Here is an 8,449-nt window from a genome sequence, read left to right on the forward strand (position 1 = left end):
TTCTGTCCCATCTAAACCTTTGGCACTAAGCAGGTTCCAGTCTATATTTGGGAAGTTGAAGTCTCCCATTATAACAACCCTGTTATTTCTGCTTCTCTCCAAACACTGCCTGCCAATCTGCTCCTCTATATCTCTACTGCTACCGGGGGGGGGGGGGGGGGGGGCCTATAGAATACTCCTAGTAGAGTAACTGCTCCTTTCTTGTTCCTTAACTTGGACAAACTTGGGTCGTTCTCTGTGGAGCTGCAGAGACTGAGGGGAGACCTGATAGAAGTTTATAAAATTATAGAGGCAGAGATAGACAATCTTTTTTCTCACTGTAGGAATGTTGAATACTAGAGGACATAGCTTTAAAGTGAGAGGTGGAAAGTTTAAAGGAGAAGTGCGGGGTAAATGTTTTACACAGAGATTGGTGGGTGCCTGGAATGGGCTGTCAGGGGTGGAAGCAGATACGATAGTGGCATTCAAAAGGTTTTTAGGCAGACGAATATGCAGGAATGGAGCAATAAGGATTAGGTGCAGACGTACGGGTAGGTTAATTTGGCGGTTTAAAGTGGGTGGCGTGGGCTTGTTGGGCCAGAAGGGCCTGTTACCATGCTGTAAATAAAATTTATAAAAGAAGCAATTAGTTTAAATTGGTATCAGCTTGGCACAGACATCATGGGTTGAGCATGCATTGTTCTATGTTCTATGTTCTATGAAATGCTCCATCCCAGGCAACATAGGGCAGGCACAGTAGTGTAGCGGTTAGCGTAACACTATTACAGCGCCAGCGACCTGGGTTCAATTCCAACCACTGTCTGTAAGGAGCTTGTACGTTCTCCCCGTGTCTGCGTGGGTTTCCTCCGGGTGCTCCGGTTTCCTCCCACATTCCAAAGACGTACGGGTTAGGAAGTTGTGGGCATGCTATGTTGGCACCAGAAGTGTGGCGACACTTGTGGGCTGCCCCCAGAACACTCTATGCAGAAGATGCATTTCACTGTGTATTTTGATGTACCTGTGACTAATAAAGAAATTTTATCTCTTATCCTAGTGAGTCTCCTCTGCACTCTCTCCAGTGTCCTATAGTGTGGTGACCAGAACTGCACACAGTGCACCGTGTGGCCTAACCAATGTTTCATAAAGTTATACCATAAATCTCCAACCAAAATGTCGTTCTCCTTAGCGAATATACAGATGTGAAGTCGTCATGTCCTCTGGCTCCACACACAGATCGCCCCTTTGTGGGCCCCACTCTTCCCCTGGTTACCTTCTTGCCCTTAATGTACTTGAAGTCATAGATTTATACAGCATAGAAACAGGCCCTTTGGTCCATCTTGTCCATACTGACCAAGTTGCCCAGCTGAACCCGTCCCATTTGCAGCATTGGGCCCATAGCTCCTCAAACCTTTCCTCTCCTTGTGCCTTCTAAGTGCTGTCATTGTACCCACCTCTATCATCTCCTCAGGAAATTTGTTCCAAATACCCACCACCCTCTGAGTGAAAAAGTTGCCTTTCAGGTCCCCTATAAATCTTTTCTCTCTCTCTTTAAACTTCTAATTTTGAACTCCCTTATCCGGGGGAAAAGACTTTAGCTATTCGCCTTATGATTTTATAAACCTCTATAAGGTCATCCCTCAGCCTTCGATGGTCCGGGAAAAAACCTCTCAGCCTATCCAGCCTCTCCTTATGCCCCAAACCATCCAGTCCTGGCAACATCCTCATACACTTTTTTGCACCGTCCCCAGTTTAATGACATTATTCCCATAGCAGGGTGAATGGAACAGTGTTCAGTTCTCCAAACGTGGTCTTACCAACGTTCAGTACATCTGTAACATGACATCCCAACTCCTGTACTCAGTGCCCTGACCAATGAAAGCCAGCATGTCAAACGCCTTCTTCATCACCCTGTCTACCTGCGTTGCCACTTTCAAGCAACTGTGCACCTGTGCCCTTAGGTCTCTCTGTTCTACAGCACTCCCCAGGGCCCTGCCATTTACTGTGTAAGTCCTGCCCTGGTTTGCCTTAGAAAAATGCAACACCTCACATTCATCTGAATTTAACTCCATCTGCCATTCCTCAGCCCAGTTTTCCAGTTGATCCAGATCCTGTGGTAACTTTAGACAACCTTCTTCACTGCGCACCACACCACCGATGTTGGTGTCACCTGCAAACCTACCAACCAGGTCACTACATTCTCATCCAAATTGTTAATATACATGACAGACGGTGGACCCAGCACCAATCCCTGCAGCACACCACTGGTCACAGACCTCCAGTATGAGAAACACCCCTCCACCACCGCCCTCTGCCTCCTTCCACCAAGCTGATTTTGTATCCAATTGGCCAGCTCACCCTGGATCCCATGTGATCTAATTTTTTAGACCAGTTTGTCGAAGGCCTTGTTAAAGTCCATGTAGAGAACATCCACCGCCCTGCCCTCAGCTCACTTCTTGGTCACCTCTTCAAGAATTTCAACCCAATTTGTGAGACACAATTTCCCACACACAAAGCCGTGCTGACTGTCCCTAACCAGTCCTTACCTTCCTAAATGCAGGTAGATCCTGTCTCTCAGAATCCCCTTCAGTAACTGTCCCACCACTGACATCAGGCTCACCGACCTGTAGCTCCCTGGCTTGTCCGTGCCGCCCTTCTTAAGTAAAGGCACAACGTCTGCCACCCTCAGTCTTCTGGTACCACACCCGGGATTAACGATGATACAAATATCTCTGCCAGGGCCCCACAATTTCTTCCCAAGATTCCCACAATGTCCTGGGACATTAATTATAAAATGACTTGTGATTTTCCTTAATTGTATCTATCAACAATACTTCCTGGTCTCTCTTTGCCTTGTTTAAGCACCCCCTCTCCCACGACACTCTCTATACTCCTGCAGGGCCTATCTCGTCTCCGGGGCTCCATAACTACTGTGCACTTCCTTCTTTTCTTTATCAAATGCTCAATATCCCTTGACATCCAGGGTCCCCTGGATTTGCTCTCTTTAACCTTCACCCTTATGGGGACACGTTGGCCTGAACTCTCACTATTTCACTTTTAAAAGGTGTCCACATAGACCCATAGAGTATTACAACACCGAAACAGACCCTTTGGCCCAACTTGTCCATGCTGTCTACCTGAATTAGTCCCATTTGCCTGTGTTGGGCCCATATCCCTCTGAACATCACCTATCCATGTACCCATCAGAATGTCTTGTAAACATTTAAGTATGTAAACAGAAAAGCTTACAAAAGGTACAGAGAGCTAGGTAATGTTAGAGATCTGGAAGAGTATAAGGCAAATAGGAAGGAGCTTAAGAAAGAGATTAGGAGAGCCAGAAGGGGGCATGAGAAGGCCTTGGCGGGCAGGATGAAGGAAAACCCCAAGGCGTTCTACAGGTATGTGAAGAGTAAGAGGATGAGATGCGAAAGGATAGGGCCTATCAAGTGCAGCAGTGGGAAAGTGCGTATGGATACGGAAGAAATAGCAGAGGTACTTAATGAATACTTTACGTCAGTATTCACCATGGAAAAGATCTGGGGGATTGTAGTGGGGACTTTCAGGGGGCTGAAAAGCTTGAGCATGTAGATATTAGGAAAGAGGAGGTGCTGAAACTTTTGGAAAGCATCAGGTTAGATAAGCCGCCGGGACTGGACGAGATGTACCCCAGGCTGCTGTGGGAGGCGAGGGAGGAGATTGACGATGATCTTTGTATCGTCGATGGAGATGGGAGAGGTTCTGGAAGATTGGAGGGTTGCGGATGTTGTTCCCTTATTCAAGAAAGGGAGTAGAGATAGCCCTGGGAACTATAGACCGGTGAGTCTTACCTCAGTGGTTGGTAAGCTGATGGAGAAGATCCTGAGAGGCAGGATTTATGAACATTTGGAGAGGTATAATATGATTAGGAATAGTCAGCATGGCTTTGTCAAGGGCAAGTCCTGCCTTACGAGCCTGACTGAATTTTTTGAGGATGTGACTAAATACATCGATGAAGGGAGATCAGTAGATGTAGTGTATATGGGTTTCAGCAAAGTGTTTGATAAGATACCCCATGCAAGGCTTATTGAGAAAGTAAGGAGGCATGGGATCCAAGGGGATATTGCAGTGTGGATCCAGAACTGGCTGGCCCACAGAAGGCAAAGAGTGGTTGTTGAAGGGTCGTATTCTGCATGGAAGTTGGTGACCAGTGGTGTACCTCAGGGATTTGTTCTGGGACCCTTGCTCCTTGTGATTTTTATAAACGACCTGGATGAGGAAGTGGTTAGTAAGTTTGCTGATGATACGGAGGTTGGTGGTGTTGTGGATAGTTTGGAGGGCTGTCAGAGGTTACAGAGGGACATAGATAGGATGCAAAGTTGGGCTGAGAAGTGGCAGATGCAGTTCAACCCAGATAAGTGTGAAGTGGTTCATTTTGGTAGGTCAAATATGATGGCAGAATATAGTCTTAATGGTAGGACTCTTGGCAGTGTGGAGGATCAGATGGATCTTGGGGTCTGAGTCCATATGACGCTCAAAGCGGCTGCGCAGGTTGACTCTGTGGTTAAGGAGGCATATGGTGTATTGTCCTTCATCAATCGGGGAATTGAATTTAGGAGCCGAGAGGTATTGTTGCAGCTATATAGGTCCCTGGTCAGACCCCACTTGAAGTACTGTGCTCAGTTCTGGTTGCCTCACTACAGGAAGGATGTGGAAGCCATAGAGAGGGTGCAGAGGAGATTTACAAGGATGCTGCCTGGAATGTGGAGCATGCCTTATTAAAGCAGGTTGAGGGAACTGGGCCTTTTCTCCTTGGAGAGACGGATGATGAGGGGAGACCTGATAGAGGTGTATAAGATGATGAGAGGTATTGATAGGGTAGATAGTCAGAGGCTTTTCCCCAGGGCTGAAATGGTGGCAAGAAGAGGACATAGGTTTAAGGTGCTGGGGACTATGTATAGAGGAGATGTCAGGGGTAAGTTTTTTATTCAGAGAGTGGTGAGTGCGGGGAATGGGCTGCCGGCAACGGTGGTGGAGGCGGATACGATAGGGTCTTTCAAGAGACTGTTGGATAGGTACATGGAGCTGAGTAAAATAGAGGGCTATGGGTAAGCCTAGTAATTTCTAGGGTAGGGACATGTTCGGCACAGCTTTGTGGGCTGAAGGGCCTGAATTGTGCTGTAGGTTTTCTATGTTCTATGTTCCTATCTGCGTCGAACCATTCCTGTGTCTCCTTCGGAGGAAGTTGACGGTCTGGTTCTGCGTGAGCCGGACATGGAGGTCATCCTCTCGGCCTACGCCGACTACGTACTCCTGATGATGACAGACCCTGTCGACCTGCGGAGGATGCGCGAGTGCCAGGAGGTTTTCTTGGCAGCATCCCCCGCCAGGATCAACTGGGCGAAATGTTCTGGACCCTTATTGGGTCAGTGGCAGGTGGACTCCCTGCCGGAGGAGATGACTCCGTTTGCGTGAAGCACCACACATCTCCTCTACCTGGGAGTCTACCTGAGTCCCTCTGGGGAGACCTGGCTGGCAAACTGGCAGGACCCGGAGACAAAAGTCGTGGCCCGGCTGGGGCGCTGGTCAGGCCTCCTCAGGGTGCTTTCCTATCAAGGCAGTGTGGTGGTTATAAACCATCTGGTGGCCTCCATGTTGTGGTACCGGATGGTCACCTTGACCCCACCCGCAGCCTTTGCCACGAGAATGCAGGTGAAGTTAGTGAACTTCTCCTGGGGCCATAGGAAACACTGGGTCTCTGCAGCGGTTCTGAGTCTCCTGTTAGGGGAGGGCAAACAGTCGCTGGTGTGTGTACGTGCACGGCTGGCGGCTCTCTGCCTCAGGACACTGCAGTTTCCTGTACGCTGAATATCCTCCCAGGTGGCACGTGCTGGCGAGGTACTTTCTGCGACGGGGCCGCTGCCTCCATGAGGTGACGTGGCTACCACTGGCGGGCGTCAGCCGTGCTGCTCTGTGGAAGCTGCCCAACTTCTATCAGGACCTGCTGAGATCCTGGAACATGGTTGCCTCTGGCCAGGAGCCCCCTCCGCTGGCGGAGGACAGTGCCCTGGCTGAGAGTTCAGATCACCCCGGCCCTACCTCATCGGGTGTTGGTGTGGCTCGGTTGTGTGGAGTGATTCTGGTTACTCAGCAGAGCTGCTTGTTGGGCCCAGGCCCCGGAATCTTATCCGAGAGCCGGCCCCACACAACATGAGCTGCCTTTCATCAGCACCCACTGCGCCCTTCTGGGATGCAGGTAAGAGTTACCTGTATGGGCTGCTGCTCCACACCCTCCACTTCCTAGCCCTTGTCCACCATCCCGACACACTGTGGCGGGTGGTTTTTCCACCTGCAAGCGAGGGGGGTCCCCAGTGGAAGTCCCTTTACCGGGGTGTACTTCCCATGTACATCAGGGACCTGGGGTGGAGACTGCTGCACAGAGCAGTGCCCTGTAATAAGTTTCTCAGTTTGTGCACGGATTGTCCAGCCGACTGTCACTTCTGTGGGCTGGAGGAGACAGTGTACTACATGTACATGGAGTGTGTGAGGTTGCAGCCCCTTTTTGCATATTTGCAGGGGCTGCTCCTTGCCTTCTGGCTGAACTTTAGCCCCCACCTGTTTATCAGTGGTCATTCAGTAAGGAGGCGGGGGCAAGGAGGGCTGAGGATATCTTGGTGAACTTGCTCCTGGGGCTAAGGTGGCTATCCGTGGGTCCTGGAAGCAGGCAACAGAAGGTGCTGCCCGGGCGGACTGCCTGGAGATGTTCTGGGGTTTTGTCCATGCCTGGGTAGCTGTGGAGAGGGAATATGCAGTGTCTACGGGCACCATGGAGGTTTTCTGGGATCGTTGGGCACCGTGGGGAATAAATGCCATCCTTGGTAGAGATGGGGATATTTTAATTTAGTTTAGTTGTGTTAGTGACTGTGTTTAGTCACTGTTATTGTCTCTGTCTGTTGTAGTTTTGTAGTATTGTTGATTGTGTTTTGTAATAAAGGAATTTGAAAAGGGGTCAGACACAGGGTGAAACTCCCTCCACCCCGTCTCATCGCACACACCTGGGGTCAGACACAGGGTGAAGCTCCCTCTACACCGTCCCATCACACAGTCCCAGGGTCAGACACAGAGTGAAGCTCCCTCCACCCCGTCCCATTGCACACACCTGGGGTCAGACACAGGGTGAAGCTCCCTCTACACCGTCCCATCACACAGTCCTGGGGTCAGACACAGGGTGAAGCTCCCTCCACACACTACTGGGGTCAGACACAGAGTGAAGCTCCCTCTACACCGTCCCATCACACAGTCCCAGGGTCAGACACAGAGTGAAGCTCCCTCTACACCATCCCATCACACAGTCCCAGGGTCAGACACAGAGTGAAGCTCCCTCCACACACTACTGGGGTCAGACACAGAGTGAAGCTCCCTCTGCACCGTCCCATCACACAGTCCTGGGGTCAGACACAGGGTGAAGCTCCCTCTACACCGTTCCATCACACAGTCCCAGGGTCAGACACAGAGTGAAGCTCCCTCTACACCGTCCCATCACACGGTCCTGGAGCTGTGACTGAAAGATGGCAGTACTTTGAACTGCAGCTTTGAAATGCTCTGGTACAAAGTTCACTTCCGTTTTCCTCTCCTGTACTTGTTGGAAGTTGTTTTCCTGCAGTGTTCTGTGTGCAATGGGAATGGTTGTATGCTGTGGACATCAGTCTCAGCCACCGGTTACTTGAACAGAACATGGAGCAGGTTTAAGCATTTCCACACAGGATCTGTGTTAAGGTGAGGTCTGGGGTTGCCCAGCACAGTCGGTGAATAACTGGAGACACTGCAGATCCTGGAATCTGAAGCAATGCCGGAGGAACTCAGTGGGTCGAGCAGCATCTGTGGAGGGAGAGGAATTGTCGACTCTTCAGGTCGAAATCCCAAATCAGATGCTGCTCAATCCACCGAGTTCCTCCAGCAGATTGTTTGTAGCTGTGAATAATCGGGTCGAGTTGTTTGTTTACAAATTAATCTTTAATAGCTGTGTCCATTTGAAAGAACAATAAAGTCATTTAGATCACTGGAGGCAGTGAATGGAGCTGGGATGAGCGCAGACTGCACAAGGTGAACTCTGTCCCTGCCATCCCTCTCTCTGCAGCCTGATCCCGGGACAACTCGGTTTCATTTATTTGGTTCCTGTTGTTTACGTCTGTGGCTGTCCTGGGAGTTTGCCAGCTCATGAATGGGGGGGCTCTGTCCTGCCCCAGAGGGTGGTTGAACCCTGTGTCCTGCACTAACGTTGCCCACACAGGGACTCGGTCACAGAGTTCAACCTCCTGATATCTTCCCTCAAGCCCTGGGTCCTGCACTGGCTGTGACCCCACCTCTGCCACCCCAGGACCCATCCCCTGGACCCACTCACCCACCTCACCCCCTAACCCCCAGGATCCACCCCCAGGACCTGCCAACCCCACCCTGGGAGCAACATCACTCCTGCCACCACCTCCCAGGATGGGCC

Source organism: Pristis pectinata, chromosome 18 (genome assembly GCF_009764475.1).
Source record: "Pristis pectinata isolate sPriPec2 chromosome 18, sPriPec2.1.pri, whole genome shotgun sequence".
Taxonomy (NCBI): Eukaryota; Metazoa; Chordata; class Chondrichthyes; order Rhinopristiformes; family Pristidae; genus Pristis; species Pristis pectinata.